The sequence below is a fragment of the Bombyx mori genome, chromosome 9 (genome assembly GCF_030269925.1).
Source record: "Bombyx mori chromosome 9, ASM3026992v2".
Taxonomy (NCBI): Eukaryota; Metazoa; Arthropoda; class Insecta; order Lepidoptera; family Bombycidae; genus Bombyx; species Bombyx mori.
In genome coordinates, this window is record NC_085115.1 from 13,035,484 (window position 1) to 13,051,040 (window position 15,557).

At 36.1% G+C, this 15,557-nt stretch overlaps 1 protein-coding gene across 4 annotated transcripts in view; it reads left to right on the top strand.

The window, feature by feature from the left end:
- The first annotated feature begins 588 nt into the window (after window positions 1-588).
- Window positions 589-15,557, top strand: part of NGR-A24 (neuropeptide receptor A24) — a 184,143-nt gene continuing 169,174 nt past the window's right edge. For 3 of the 4 annotated variants that reach the window (XM_021351226.3, XM_062669937.1, XM_038012685.2), the window contains exon 1: window positions 589-940. The gene's annotated coding sequence lies outside the window, so the exon portion shown is untranslated. 4 annotated transcript variants of the gene reach the window in all.

Here is a 15,557-nt window from a genome sequence, read left to right on the forward strand (position 1 = left end):
AAAATCAAGATGAACGAGAAATAAACTCACTTATATCCCCAAGCTGTGCTCTGGAAAGGCAGGTGCGTTTACTTCGCAAAATGAACTTCATGACTTATTTACATAAACAGATAGACAAAGGTCTTTGTGTGAAATTTTAGCAAAGATTTTAGGGAGAGAAATTTTGGCGTCTACAAAGACTTAAGTCTTTTTAATGAGATCGGCAGTAGTTATTTCGATTTTATTTTATTAAATTTTCACGTGTAAAATTGGTTTGGCTTTGACTTTTATTGCCTTAATAGGTACACGAAATTGCGTCAAATCTCGACCGAATTGCTCTCGGACATGACCGATACCAGGAGCACAGCCGCGCAATTGACTAAGGCAATACCATCAAGTTTTCAATTTTAATTTACGAACGCAATTTTTTTTTTTGTTGTTGGTAATCATTTGAAATGAAACAGACAAAAAGAAATGATTCGGTTTTTTTTTAGATATTTTATTTTGTAGTTAAGATGTCTAGCTAGACTAGGTCTAATAGTTCATTAAATAAACGAACCGGCATATTAAATTCGAATGACGTATGAGTCATAGAGTGACCGTACCTTAAATGCCAAAAATCGCACATAACGCTAGGACGTTTGCGCGATTCCACGTTCGAAGTTCAAATCGCGACAAGCGAGCGTCGAGGCGTCGCTTCATCAGTGTTACTCCGACTTAGCTCCGAACACGACTCCGGCTGTGTTACGTTAACACTGGCCGAATAAAACTACGTACGTGAACAAAAAAAAAAAAGAACATCTGTGTTTAATTTCGATTATTACATTTTTGGTGTGTTACTGTTATTAGTTATGATAAATTTAAAAACCGAACGATATGATTAAATTTGTTTGAGTGTCGAATAGTGGGCATTTCAATACAAACTGATAAGCATCGATAGCTGTTCTCTAGGAAGTAAAAGGTGAGTTTTTATTTTTTTTATTCTTTATTCTATTTATTTAAATATTTGATTAATACAATACAATCCTTGAACGAAATCCGAGCAAATGTTGAATTAATTAATCACTCTTAGCGTATAGTATGTTCTAGTTCAGAAGTTTAGGAGTTTACTTTATTATTCAATTGCAAAGTTTGTACGGTCCACGGTCTTTTGTTAGAAGTTGAACTATAGTCAAAAATTATTTTACAATTGAGCATTATTGTCAATATACACTATTCTACTTACGGACTGGTTGACTGGGCATAGTTTTTTTACCAAAAGGTCCCAAGTTTGTTATTGGACACGTATGAGTTTCATGGTTTTTCCGATAGCTATTTTTTATTACCTTCAAAGGCAGAGATCGCACAGCCCGGTTAAAAGTGAGCGGTCATAGTATAGGTCGTATAGCCCATGTACAGCACCAATTCCAGGAGCGCAGCCGAGCTGCTGCTGCTCAGGACTTCGGAGGAAAGATCTGGCCTACAAATAGTTTTTGTACAATTTTGTACAATTAGTTATGATTTACATTAAAATCAGCCTCATTTCATAAAAACTTTCTCTAATAGTGTTCTTACAGCGCCAAACCTATAGTTAGGCACAGCTCACTGAGTTTCTCGCCGGATCTTCTCAGTGGGTCGCGATTATGATCTGGTGGTAGATTCTGCGAAGCACTGCTCTTGCTAGGGCTAGAGTTAGCAAATTCTCTCAGGTTGAGTCCATGAGCTCACCTACTCGTCCGCGCGTAGCTGAAATAGATCTTAGGCTACCGGCGAATAGGTAGGGCAAAAAAAAAGTATTTTACGGGATCTTCTTACCGGAGCACGAAAAAATAATCACTTCTCTCGTTTCTAAGTTCGACGATCGGACAAAAACAAACAAAAAAATACATTTCTTTGTAAAAAAAAACCTCATAGAAAAATCTATATATTAATACGTGAAGCAAAAACTTTGTATCCCTTTTTACGAAAATTGCGCGGACGGAGGTGTATGAAATTTTCCACACTTATAGAGAATGTAGAGAAGAAGTGCACAATGCTAATATTTTTTTAAAATAATGCATAAAAGATACATGAAATCAATAAAGAAAATATTACACACACTACCATGTATTTGACACACACATATATATTCTTTGTTTATTGTCAAACTTTTGTTATCGCTGAAAGTCTGTAGACAAATTGAGAATAGGTCAGTATTGTTTATCTCTAATATTACGAGTATTTGTCTATAGTGTAGTCTTGGCGAAATCTGTAACAATAGGACCATAAATTATTATGGTCCTATTGTTATAGATAAAACATTACTTGAAACTTATAATTTCAATTAATTATAATCGAATTTCGACTACTGCGGGACCACTAGTATAAATAAAATTCTCGAATCTGAAATCTTTATGATGATAATGGCCAATAAAATTAACAGTACGTCATTAATTAAGGATACGGCTCTTCGATTTCAACAGCTGCCCGTTAATTGTACGGTTTAATCATGAAAACAAAAGCAGTCGCGACTTTGAACTTCTCAATAACAAATACTCTTTGGTTTCAATTGTTATACAATTCTCATTGATAAGGAAACTCATTCGTTACCAATGAACAATATTGCTTCTACGATTTCGATATATTCAATTATATAATTAGCTAAATAAATTTGAAATTGTCTATTTTTCTCTTTGTTCGCCCCAAAAAAAAAAAAGGTTTTCACATAAATAGCAACTTGTTGAGCAAAACTCATAGGCATATTGTAAAAACTACGGTGAAAAGAACTACTTTCTTAATTTTGCTTTTATTGTTTCTGACGTTTTAAATACTTTACAGTTTTAACAAAAGGATTTGATCCGTCCAAAAAAACTGAGCTTAAAAGCCAAAACTCTAAGCCATTTTAAATATGTCTACGGTTCACGAAAACCAAAGAATATTTAAAAAAAAAAACATATATTTAATCGCGGTAACTTATACGGACTGAAACAGTAATTTTAGAGTCAGGTAATCGACGGTGATATGGTCTTGGGGGCCCGTACAGTTAGGTTTTTTTTTATCGCCCTTGTAGGCAGACGAGCATACGGCCCATCTGATGGTGAGTAGTTACCGTCGCCCATGGACTTCATCAATGCCAGGGGCAGAGCTAAGCCGCTGCCTACACAGGTACCACCACCCTGCCTGTTTCTGCCGTGAAGCAGTAATGCGTTTTGGCTTGAAGGGTATGGCAGTTGTTGTACTGTAAAATAGTTACTTAGAACTCATTGCCGAAGGTGGGCGGCATTTACGGTGGACGAGCTCACGGCCCACCTGATATTAAGTGGTCACCGGAGCCCATAGACATCTACAACGTAAAAGCCGACACCTGCTTTGAGATATTAGTTCTAATTCTACTTCTAAACTAGTTCAGTTTTTACAATACAACGGCTGCCCTTCCCTTCAAACCGAAACGCATTAATGCTTCACGGCAGAAATAGGCAGATAATTACTTAACACAGTATATGCCGTGGGACCGTCCACCTATTTAAGCAATAAAAACAATTCTAGGATCTAATGTCATGTCAGATTGATACTGTACAGGCGACGCGTCCACCGCAAATTATTAATAGTTCTTTACCCACCAGCGTCTTGATAATAGCAGAAAACTTAAACTTGATGATTTCCTCTTAATTTAATGTATCAAAGGTAATAAGTACTGATTCAAAATAAAATAAAAACGGGTTACAAAACATAACAAAGACGTCCGTATATCAGTTCGTTTTTAGATTCTCTGCAGTTTACCCTTTGAACTTCAGGTCCTAGAGAAAAGTTGCCCACTGAGTTTCTCGCCGGATCTTCTCAGTGGATCGCGTTTCCAATCCGGCGGTACACTCTGCGAAGCACTGCTCTTGCTAGGGCCAGTGTTGGCAACACTCCAGGTTGAACCCCGTGAGCTCATTACTACATGTTAGGGTGAAGCTGAAATAGCCTCTCAAGGCTATCAGCATAAGGTTTCCTAAAAAAAAGTTTCTGAACCATCAATAAGCTCCAACTCCGACTCGGAGTTCACTCGAAGATCTTTCAAAATTAATCAACAAGTTTAAATTTATACTGTGTGACGTAAATTACAAAATTATATCTTATCTTATCTTATCTTATACTTATCTTATCTATATCTTATATATTTTTATAAAATTTAGTATACAGGGGATTTCGGGGGCGATAAATCGATCTAGCTACGATTTATTTTCAGAAAATGTTGTTTTATTCGTGTTTTCAATAATTATCTTTATCGATAATCAACTTTATGACTCTTCCCGACATCTATTGGCGAATAATAATATTATTTTTCATAATTGAGAGCAACTAACTGCTTTAAAGACACAATAACACTAATGCTATTTGAGCAGATGGCGTTGTTAAGCCACCTGAAGCCAATGAGCGTTTGGTTTAAGATTAGACCAAGAAAATGAATTGTTTATTTATATTATTTGTGTCTTTTTAAGTCACGTGTTCACTTAAAAATGCCTAAACGATCTTGGAATATTTCATCATTTTATCAATATGTAATTCGTATTTAAATATAATTTCTAAAAAACAAAATTTATCAAAAAAAAAAGAAAAAATACCGAGCAAAGCTCGGTCATCGTCTAGTAACATTTAAAAAAATAAAAGCAAAACTAATACAGATGTTACGTTTTTTTTGTTTTGCTGTCAATTAATCGTTATAGTGTATTTACTCTACGCCTCGTCTCACATCTGGCCGTTATGATATGTACAAATTGTAATCTAGATGATTAATAACATTATTTTGGCGGGCATTAGTGGTATTCGCGTTATTTTATTAATGTATTTAATGCACTGCGTCTAAAATTTACATTGGCGGACGTAATACCTTAGACATTCTCTACCAGTCAACCAAAGGTAGTGCAGAGAAAATAGCGGTAGGTGCAATGAAATTAATATTAAATTACAAATACATACACAAAAATATATACATATATACACCTATACATACATATAATAGTTTATACAATATTCAAAGCAACATATGGTCAATTTTTTTTTGCTTAGATTGGTGGACGAGCTCACAGCACACCTGATTTTAAGTAGTTACTGGAGCCCATAGATATCTACAACGTAAATACGGCCGCCTAACCTGAGACATGAGTTCTAAGGTCCCAGTATAATTACAACGGCTGCCCCACCTTGCAAACCGAAACGCATTACTGCTTCACGGCAAAAATAGTCGGGGTGGTGGTACCTTCCCGTGCGGACTCACGCGAGGTCCTAACACCAGTAAACAATTTCTTATAAAAATATCTTAATAAAAAAAATTCACTTGACAAATACCTAACTACAACTTAATAAATTCATTATTATTTTTAGCAAATTTAAACTTTTGGTTGATTTCGTTATCTTTTATTATGCATCAATGAGTTGATCGAGTCTTAAGTTGTGGGAAGAGGTTACAAGAGGCATTTGAGAGGCAAGATATTTAATCATAGCAACGTGAATACCGATAATAATATTAGTGATAAACTTAGCCAGCGCGGACCTTGTAGAATATTCCAACCAAGGAGGGGACCTTAATTTTCGAGTGTTTTTGGTTCTATATCAGAATTTAATATAAATGGTTAATCAGAATCCTATCTTTAATAATGTTAGTTTCTTAAGTTGTTTTTGTCGCTTGTGATCCGTTTTTAATTTATTCTTATTAAAAGTTGAGGTCTTATGCAGGGCCCTGAAACTGCGATACTTTAAGACAATTTTTTTTTTGTATGGGAACTAGTGACATCTTGTAGCGGATGCCCCTAAACTTGCATGTTGTTAAAGTTTAGAAATTTAATTATTGTGTAACTAAACACAGAAAATTAATAAATCGTACAAGTCTTATAAGTTATAGATAAATTGATTAAATTTTATCAATTGGTGGTTTCTGAAAATATACAAAATCTTTCGTTAAAAATAAAATATAGGATAGGTAATACATTACTGCCATCTACAGGAGCAATGATAAACTAATTGAAGCGAAGCCATCTAGTGGCCGACGCCCGTAAACATTTTTGTTGAGTGCTTGAGTTGTTATCTTGTGGTCTTATGTTGGTTTATAACGATTACGCTATGCATAATGTTAAGACGAATTTTATGTTTATTTGCCAAATACGTAAAGTATTTTAGAAGCTGTTAGGATACAGGTGAATTATCAAAAGAGTAACATTAGCGCTTGGCTGTCATGGGATGAAAAGAAATAAATTGTATTACCGATGGGATTTATCAAATACCTATGTGATTAAAAGACGATTTGCAAATAAAGCAAGGAACCTATTTCGGACCAATGATATTAAAGGCTACCGGGTCAATTTGTTGTTCTGTGTTTTGTATATTTGTTCTACTATCATTACATTCATCCTTTTCACCATCGCCGTCTTTTTGAAAAATGTGTTCGAAAGTTAAACACTATATTTTCATCAGGATAAAGTGAAGTACTTAAGGCTTGAGTGGTTTTGTATTAAATACAGCTAAACGTCAAGTTTGTTTTATTCTTTCTCTCTTTTATTGTAAAAATTACGAAGCTTACACGTTTACGTGAGAAGAATTTGGGAGTTTAAGTTATTTTTTTGTATCAAATATGTGTTCATTCACGTCAATATGAAAGAATATCTCGGTTCTATAGTTGGTTAAGTACAACTATCAATCTCACTGGCCATGTAGGTACCCTCTTCTATTTCAACTTCCAAGTGGTTGCTTAATTACAGTAAAAGCTCTTTATAGGCGCTTCCTTCACACGTGTTTTACAAAAAGCGACCAATTCCTATATGTTTCCCGAGCGCTATGACATGTCCTTCTTCAAACGAGGCTTGTGGAGAGTACTTAACGCTAGGCGGCGGCTTGGCTCTGCTCCTGGCATTGCTGAAATCCATGAGCAACGGTAACCACTCACCATCAGGTATGCTCGTATGCCCATACGACAATAAAAAAATATATTCACAGCTAAAGATTTCTTTATTCGTTGATCTAAAGAGCTTATACTGTACATCTGTATCGTGAGGTGTTTGCAAATATCGACTCTTTTTTTCCCGCAAATAGCGACTGACTGACGTAATGAAATAATATTAAAACTATCCAAAGAAATATCAGGTGAACTATATTTTCTTCATGTTCACCAAGTTATTCTATGACCCAGTAGAGAGTTATGATATCAATTCTTGCGCTTCGGCTGGTCCAAAGAAGTTTCCCGATCCATGATCTAGATTGAAGGGTCCTTTAACATCTTCTAATTTGAGACGCGATAACGCAATCGTGACAGATCGAAAATGCTCAGCTAAAATAATATTTATATTCGAAGATTCGTAAAGGCGTGTTTGCTCTTTCAAAGATATTCTAAAGATGTTTGCGAATTTCTTTCATTCCAGTCACGGAGTTAGGTTATTTTCCAAAAGTTTTGTTAAGATGGGTCCAGAGATCAGATCAAAATCTCCTTGGCTTAATTAATTTAATAATAATACTTTAGACCACCTATATCCCTTTCTAAAAGGACGCTTTTATATATATCAAAATAAATATTTCCTTAACAGAATATAATATCGTATTTACGATTGACCTTTGCAATGACGAATATCAATAGGAATTGCAATGACTGTCTTTTTTATTACTCGCGTAGGCAGACGAGCATGGGGCCCACCTGATGGTGAGTGGTATGGTTGCTCATGGACATCAGCAATGCCAGGGGCAGAGCCGAGCCGCTGCCTACCACCAAACCGCTGCCTACCGACTGTTTCTACTTAAGTACCATAAACTTGTTTGTTTCTACGTCATAATCAATCATTTTTTCTTAAAATATAAGACGTCCGACGTTGAAGTCGTCATCGCCTAAGAGATAAAACGTCCGGTGCATTCGTATCGAGCGATGCGTTGCATTTCGAATCCCGCAGGCGGGTACCAATTTTTCTAATGAAATACGTACTTAACAAATGTTCACGATTAACTTCCACGGTGAAGGAATAGCATCGTGTAATAAAAATCAAACCCGCAAAATTACAATTTGCGTAATTACTGGTGGTAGGACGTCTTGTGAGTCCACACGGGTACGTACCACCAACCTGCCTATTTCTGCCGTGCCGTCTGCGTTTCGGTTTGTTAGGCGGGGCAGCCGTTGTACTGTTACAAGTGAGACCTTAGAACTCATGTCTCAAGGTTGGTGGCGGCATTTACGTTGTAGATGTCTATGGGCTCCGGTAACCACTCAACACCAGGTGGGCCGAGAGCTCATCCACCCATCTAAGCAATAAATAAAAAATAGTGTAGTTTTTTTTTAAATTACTAAACAATAAAATCAAGGATATCTTTTAAAAGAAGCAAAAATAAGCTATTTAGAAAGCAATTTTAAAGGTTGTGACATGGTGCAGTCGATTTTTGGTTTAATACTCAAGCAAGGGCACATTAGTAGATTATGTACAAGTTTTTTCCCCTACTTAATGGATGATAACCTAAGAGACTATTTCACCTATGCCTGGACGGGTAGGTGAGCTCATGATCTCAACTGGCAAGAGCTGTGCTTCACTAAATCTACCACCGGAACGGAATCGTGACCCATTGAGGAGATCCCGCGAGAAACTTAGTGGATTGTGTCTATGTGAGTGTTTGGGAGGTTTACGACGAAAGGAAGATCTTCCACCGAGCGGGTGATATTGCTCGGTATACCGACGACCTGAATGTTATTGTTCGGAACTTGTATATTATATATGCAAGCTTATCTTGAAAATGTCGTAAGCGAGATTCAGGCATCTGTCAATTATCTTGTGTTCTGTGATGGCTACCGCCACACCACTCCCCTCCGAGACCGGAGGTCGTGTCATTTGGTGAGCGTTGTCCATGCTGAGATTAGCTTGCTAGTGCCAGTGCTGCTCGAAGTTTTGCGGTGAGTCGAAACTGAGCTTGAAATGCTGCGTGATTGTCGCCAGTGCTGCTTGAAGTCTGCGGTGAGTCGAGACTGAGCTTGAATGCTGCGTGATGAGGCAGTGTAGGTGCGTGCCGTAGGACTAGGAAGCGCGGTGAGTCGGCTGCGATGGTCCTGTTAATGCTGCGATGCTGGCTTGCTGTGGGACGACTGTTGATGACTTGCTTTTATCTGCGATAATGCGGGATTGTGGTAGCCGAAATTCTTGATGCGCTGATAATGAAGCGTGAAGGCTGCAATTGTTCCGTCGCAGGTCACCAGTTGTAGGTTTATACGACGACGAAAGGAAGATCTTCCACCGAGCGGGTGATATTGCTCGGTAGACCGACGGTCCGAATGTTGTTGTTCGGAACTTGTATATATGCAAGCTTATCTTGAAAATGTCGTAAGCGAGATTCAGGCATCTGTCAATTATCTTGCGTTGTATGATGGCTACCCGCCACAAGTGGTTATACCTCGAAGTCTTCTGGCCGGTACTTGGAGAGTCTCTCTTTTTAATTAACCTTAGCTTTAATTGAGTTTTTCAGGCAGTCTTGTATTTACAGACTGTCATTGTCGTTTTAATAAAAGTTATTGACATTGACATTTTGTTAGATTACTTGTTTGTTAGGTTAGATGATTTGAGCCATCTTTGTAATGAAACATAAGCATTACGCTCAATAACTCCTTGATCACAAAATACGGCTTCAAATTGAAACGAGAAAACAAAGTATTTAATTATTCACTTCCTGAAAAGGTTTTAAATTTTAAATTTCCAAAGGGGTTAAATGTTTGTTACAAAATTACAATTGCAAATTTTATGTTAAGCATTAAAACTTGAAAGTTATCTGTGACCTGTGCCGATGTCCCTGAATGCTGTCGTCTGATAAGAACCTGGATCCTTACGAGTCCTCCGGGGCATGTCACAGGATTAAGCAGTCACAATAGCAACCCTTATAAGTACTGGTCCTAAGCTACGCTTGAACTTAAATATTGTTAAAACACTCGAGAGAAATGTGGATATTTTAATACGCTTTTATTAGATACATACGTATGTTAGTGTCTTTGTTAGTATTTTGACCAACTTAAAACGTCGGATTAACTCGAAATTTCGCATAGGTACATATTAAGGCCGATGACAATTCAATATTTTAAACAGTTTTTTACAATAAATTTATTTTACTATTTTTTAGTTGGATTTTCGATAAAAGCGTGCTTTGTTAGTTTTTTTGAAACTATTATTTATTTGTATTAATTATATCACATGTGCGTTTATTGCATCACTATTGTTATAGAATATGGTGAGTGCGTGTTATACAATGACGAAACTCAAATTAATTTGTTACTCTGGGGACTTTATCGAGGTCGTTTCAAAATTAAAGGTGTATTTAATTTTAATATAACAAAACACAGAACAAAATTAAATATATTATGGGTAAAAATGTATGGATTACGGATTGGAGAATGAGACAGCTGTATAATTTTGACTTCAACTTCATGATTCGTGATGATTGGAATTGTTGAGGGTACCATATCATTGAGCATGTGTACCTTAGAATGGCTTTTGAATCCTTAATCTTAATGATTTTGGACTGAAATGGTTTTTGTAAAGGTGTGTTAGTGAGAAAAGACTGACCACTTAAAGAAGCTTAGTATAGGACCAGAATAAGAAGAGGAAGAGAAATCAATGTTAAATTTTTACAATATTCCCATTTATATGTCCTTACAATGGACTGTGCTTTGATTTTGAATTACACATAGTAATGGTCTAAATATGTATGTGTATAATTATGTATGTTTAATCATTTTGCCCTTCACTTATCCTATAAAATATGTAGCGAATCAGTTTTGTAATTCTATAGGTATAATGAAATATAATATTGTCTGTAATTCTAATATAATCTACATTTGCATTGCATTGCATGCATGATATAATTAAAACCGCTTTTACGTTAATTTCGCGTTTTTTATCGTCATTATCGGTTATTTATCATTTCATTATCGGTTTTTGTGGATACGGATTGACTGACTGACCGTTGCCGGGTCACACGAGATTTAACCGTAAAAGTAAAACTACTTTATTGAAGTCTAAGTCTTTATTTAAGTCTTATTTAAGACTAAGTCTTAATTAAAACTACTGAAAGTTGAAGAAAATACTATATGTAGCGTTGGTTCCGCCGCCGGAATAGACAATCAATTGCTTATTTTACTTTTGTAGAAAAGCGTTTTTTTGTCACGTGGTAACGCATTTTTTTTTAAAAGAATTTGAACTATAATTTATTACATCAATAAAATATTTTAGTGGGTTAAATAAAAATAAAAGAACAAAGCTATAAAATTGACACGGCAATAATAAAACGCGAGCGAGATGTTCACAATAAAAATATTCTCACGTCTTCTTTCGAGGATAAAAGTTGACGTATTTTCTCATTAGAAATAGTCCACCTGTGGAACGAATGTCATTTTTCGAATGCCACTGTCGTATACATATTTTAAGTAGTTGAATAAACCTGAACGAAATTACATCTTTGTTAACTAAGTTTTATTAGCTTGAACTGTATACAAGTCTTTTTTTTCCCCTACCTAAGCTGATAGCCTTGAGAGGCTATTTCAGCGTAACCTTAACTAGTAGGTGAGCTCACGGGGCTCAAGCTGGAATGATGCTAACGCTGACCCTAGCAAGACAGGGTGCTTCGCAGAATCTACCACCGGGTCGGAAACACGACCCACTGAGAAGATCCGGCGAGAAAACTCAGTGGGCTACAAGTCTATAACTGAATATTTCAACGTAATTTTCACCAATTTCAAGACCTGTAAATTGCTTCAAAATTTGCACACGTATCAAGGACCGAAGATAAGATACAATGAAATTATGACTTTGGCCTATTATTCAGGATCACGAGGTTTAAAAAGATCGGATTAAAAAAATCGATGTATGCTATTGAGTGGCAACGATACTAAACATGAATACTTACCGTTGGTAGGACCTCATGTGAGTCCGCAGGGGTAGGTACCACCACCACGCCTATTTCTGCCGTGAAGCAGTAATGCGTTTCGGCTTGAAGGGGCAATCGTTGTAACTATACTGAGACCATAGAACTTATATCTCAAGGTGGGTGGCGCATTTACGTTATAGATATCTATGAGCTCCACTAACCACTTAGCACCAGGTGGGCTGTGAGCTCGTCCATCCATCCAATCAATAAAAATAAAATAAAAAAACTTTTAGCTTCAGCTTCTTCAAGTCGCAATAAAAAGCTAGCCCAGACAAGATGGGAGACTTTACAGAAACATACAAAGTCGTTCTTCTTGGAGATGATGTGGTATTTTTAATTTACATTCTTAAACTGGTCGTACAATACACGTTAACACGTAAAATTCATCAGTAGCTCCTTTTTGCTATCGCATCTCAGTTTTATTTTAGGCATCCATTATAGCTTGTTTGATTCCATTAAAGAACACCAAGACAATGCTCTTCGGTGAGGTCATTCATAACTATTATCAATTTCATTGTGACCTTTTCGGCCTGAGGTAATTATGGGCGAGACGCACTTTATATCTGACCAGTATTTTATATTTCAATCGGTGTTAGTATAATCAGTCCCTAATGCTGAGCTTCAGAATATCATATTACTATTTTCTGCCTAGTTAACTATGTTTTTACTAAAATAAAACTACTATTAATAAATTTACTTAATTGTAGTTATTAAACGACCGGTAGACTTAGTAAAATATTTGTTTATTAAAATCAAATATATACATATAACTGTATAAGTTGCTACTTATTTTGTATTTACTTGCATATTTTTAGTATTTATTTGTATTTAATCGAATGTAAGTCTATCTTATATTGTATTTATTTTTCACATCTGTATATAAGTATATATTTTTATGTAAGTTTATTAAGATATAGCACCGTCCATGCTAGTTTGCTTATCCCTCTCCCTGCAAGGTTGCCTGGAAGAGATCGATTTCAGCGATAAGGCCGCCAATTTATGTGACCGTCTATTATTTGTTTTATATGCTTACTCTGTACATGTGGTGTCAAATAAAGAGTTATATTATTATTATTATTACATAAATGCCAAGTAAATTAACATCAATAATTTTTTTTTTTATAGCTTAGGTGGATGGACGAGCTCACAGCCCACCTGGTGTTAAGTGGTTACTGGAGCCCATAGACATCTACAACGTAAATGCGCCACCCACCTCGAAAATATTATAATATAAAATGTCATGGATGTAGACAACTGTGTATTTAGAGAATTTCATATCGAAAACACACACTCAACACATTGCACGAAAGGCGTTCGTACGTAATCCTGTATTGTCAGGTCCAATATCTATCGGCTCGATCAGGAAGTAGTGGAAATGAAAATATTTACCGAGAGGTGAAATTGGAAAGCAGAGTTCGTAGATTTTAGACGTCCATTTAATTAGTTCTTGTTCGTACATTATTATTTTTCGTAACATAAATAATTACAAACTAATAAAATCGATAAAGCTGCTCGGTGGTTTGTTTTTATGTCTGTGCCTATAGCTTATTTCACTTAGTGTGCTCTTGGATTTTCGCGAGCCGCAGACATAATGGAATTCACTTTTACGGTTTATTTATATATTTTTTTGTATTTTTATTTTATTATTTTCAATGTTTCGAATACTACACTGCGTTCGTGGTTAAGGACGAGTGATTTAACTTATTTAAAAAAAATATACACTTGCCGTTATAAGTTGAAATACTATTTTAATTTTTCATTATTCCATTAATATTCCACATTTAATTATAATTTAAGAGAACTACACATTTTACAATTACACCGCGTACTGGAAGACGTCGCGTGGGTAGGCCTCCCACAAGGTGGGCCGATGACCTATTGAGGTTCGCGGGGATCCGCTGGATGCAGGCCGCGCAGGACCGGTCTTTGTGGCGAGGCTTGGGGGAGGCCTATGTCCAGCAGTGGACGTCGATGGGCTGATAGAATAGAATAGAAAAGACATTTTTCGAATAACGTTTACCAGTACTGAAAAAAAAAACGAACACCCTGAAATACAGAATTGTATTCAAATAAATATTATATCGTCGTTGACAAACCAAAATCTGCTATGTGCACTTTTTGAGATTTTTACTTTTCGACCTTTTCGTATAGTTCACAGCCCTATCTAATAATAATAATAAATCTTTCTTTATTCCACACAAAAATACATAATTACAAACAATTTGAAGATACATTAATGGTTTTTTTTTTATTTATTTATTATAAAGTAAATATTAAAGTTGAAATAGTTAATTAAGAAGTTAGTTTAGGATTAAAAAGTTAGTTTTTTTCTTATATTCATTTTAATATTATTTACATTATTTCTGTATGGACCCCCTTCGGGTAAAAGCCTCCTCTAAGGTACTCCACTTCTTCTTATCCTTGGCGATGTTCAGCCACTGTTATACAGCCACTGTTATTACAGCCCTATCTACCGGATAAAAAAAAACTGTTTTGTGTCTATAGCTTTAATATTTATCTATAGCTTTCATTTGATATATAGTTCTTAAAAATTCACCTTCATATAAAATTTTATACGAAAATGTTTTTACTCGTTAATTCAAAATAGAGTTTTTGCGCATAGCAGATTTTGGTTTGACAGCGACGATATTCATTTCCACTCACTAGTCACATTCAACGGCAAGACGAAACGATTTCTGCATAAAGTCTGCAATAATGACGAGAAAGGCTGCTAAGGCTCGAAGTATTTACGCCCTAAAACCTCCGCCGTGGAGCCGGTGTAATAAAGGAGGTCGTTTTCATTTCTGCCGAGTTCGGTCATGTCACACGTTCTGAGCATCACCGCTGATGTGGCGGAAAACCACGCGAACCCTTGACAACAGAAAATTCTGCGTTACGATGTAACATCACTGAATAAGAAATGCGTGCGTGCTAATTGCGTCTTCTTCTATTTTCTGCGGCAGTTTTGTAACGTAATGCACTGATAGTTCTGAGTGAAGTGGCCGTTTAATATTAGCTTCGGCTAGTGAAAAAGTACCTAAAACAAATTTAAAGTAATTTCCGTGTATGAGTGCAATACGTTGAATTTTTTTTTATAAAGTGTAACTTAAATTTCTGCGCGTATGTTTTTTTTTTTAAATGCTTAAATGCTCACAGCCCAGTTGATGTTAAGTGGTTACTGGAGCCCATAGACATCTACAACGTAAATGCGCTACCCACCTTGAGATATAAGTTCTAAGATCTCAGTATAGTTACAACGGCTGCCCGCCCTTCAAACCGAAACGCATTACTGCGTCACGGCAGAAATAGGTAAGGCGGTGGTACCTACCCGCGCGGACTCTCAAGAGGTCCTACCACCAGTATAATGTCACAGCTTCGTCACAATGCCTGTTAAATCTGCCACATATTAATCTTTCTATCCTCAAGCTGTAGTCACTCTTTATCATGTTCTCACAGCTCTTCCGAGCTTAGCCAAAAACATAATTAAATAACTTTATTTCACCAGTCTATAACATAACACCCCTTTTTCTGTTCCTGTGTAACAAATAACATTTCGCAACGAGTTTTTCCAAGCTGACTGATCCTGCTTTCATCGAATTTATTTTCCTTTCCCCCTGCGGAGACTCGGAAATGAACTTCGCTTTGAGGTATTACGCTTTCGTGTTTTTCATCAAACACGCCTAGGATAATAACACTGGAAATGTGCA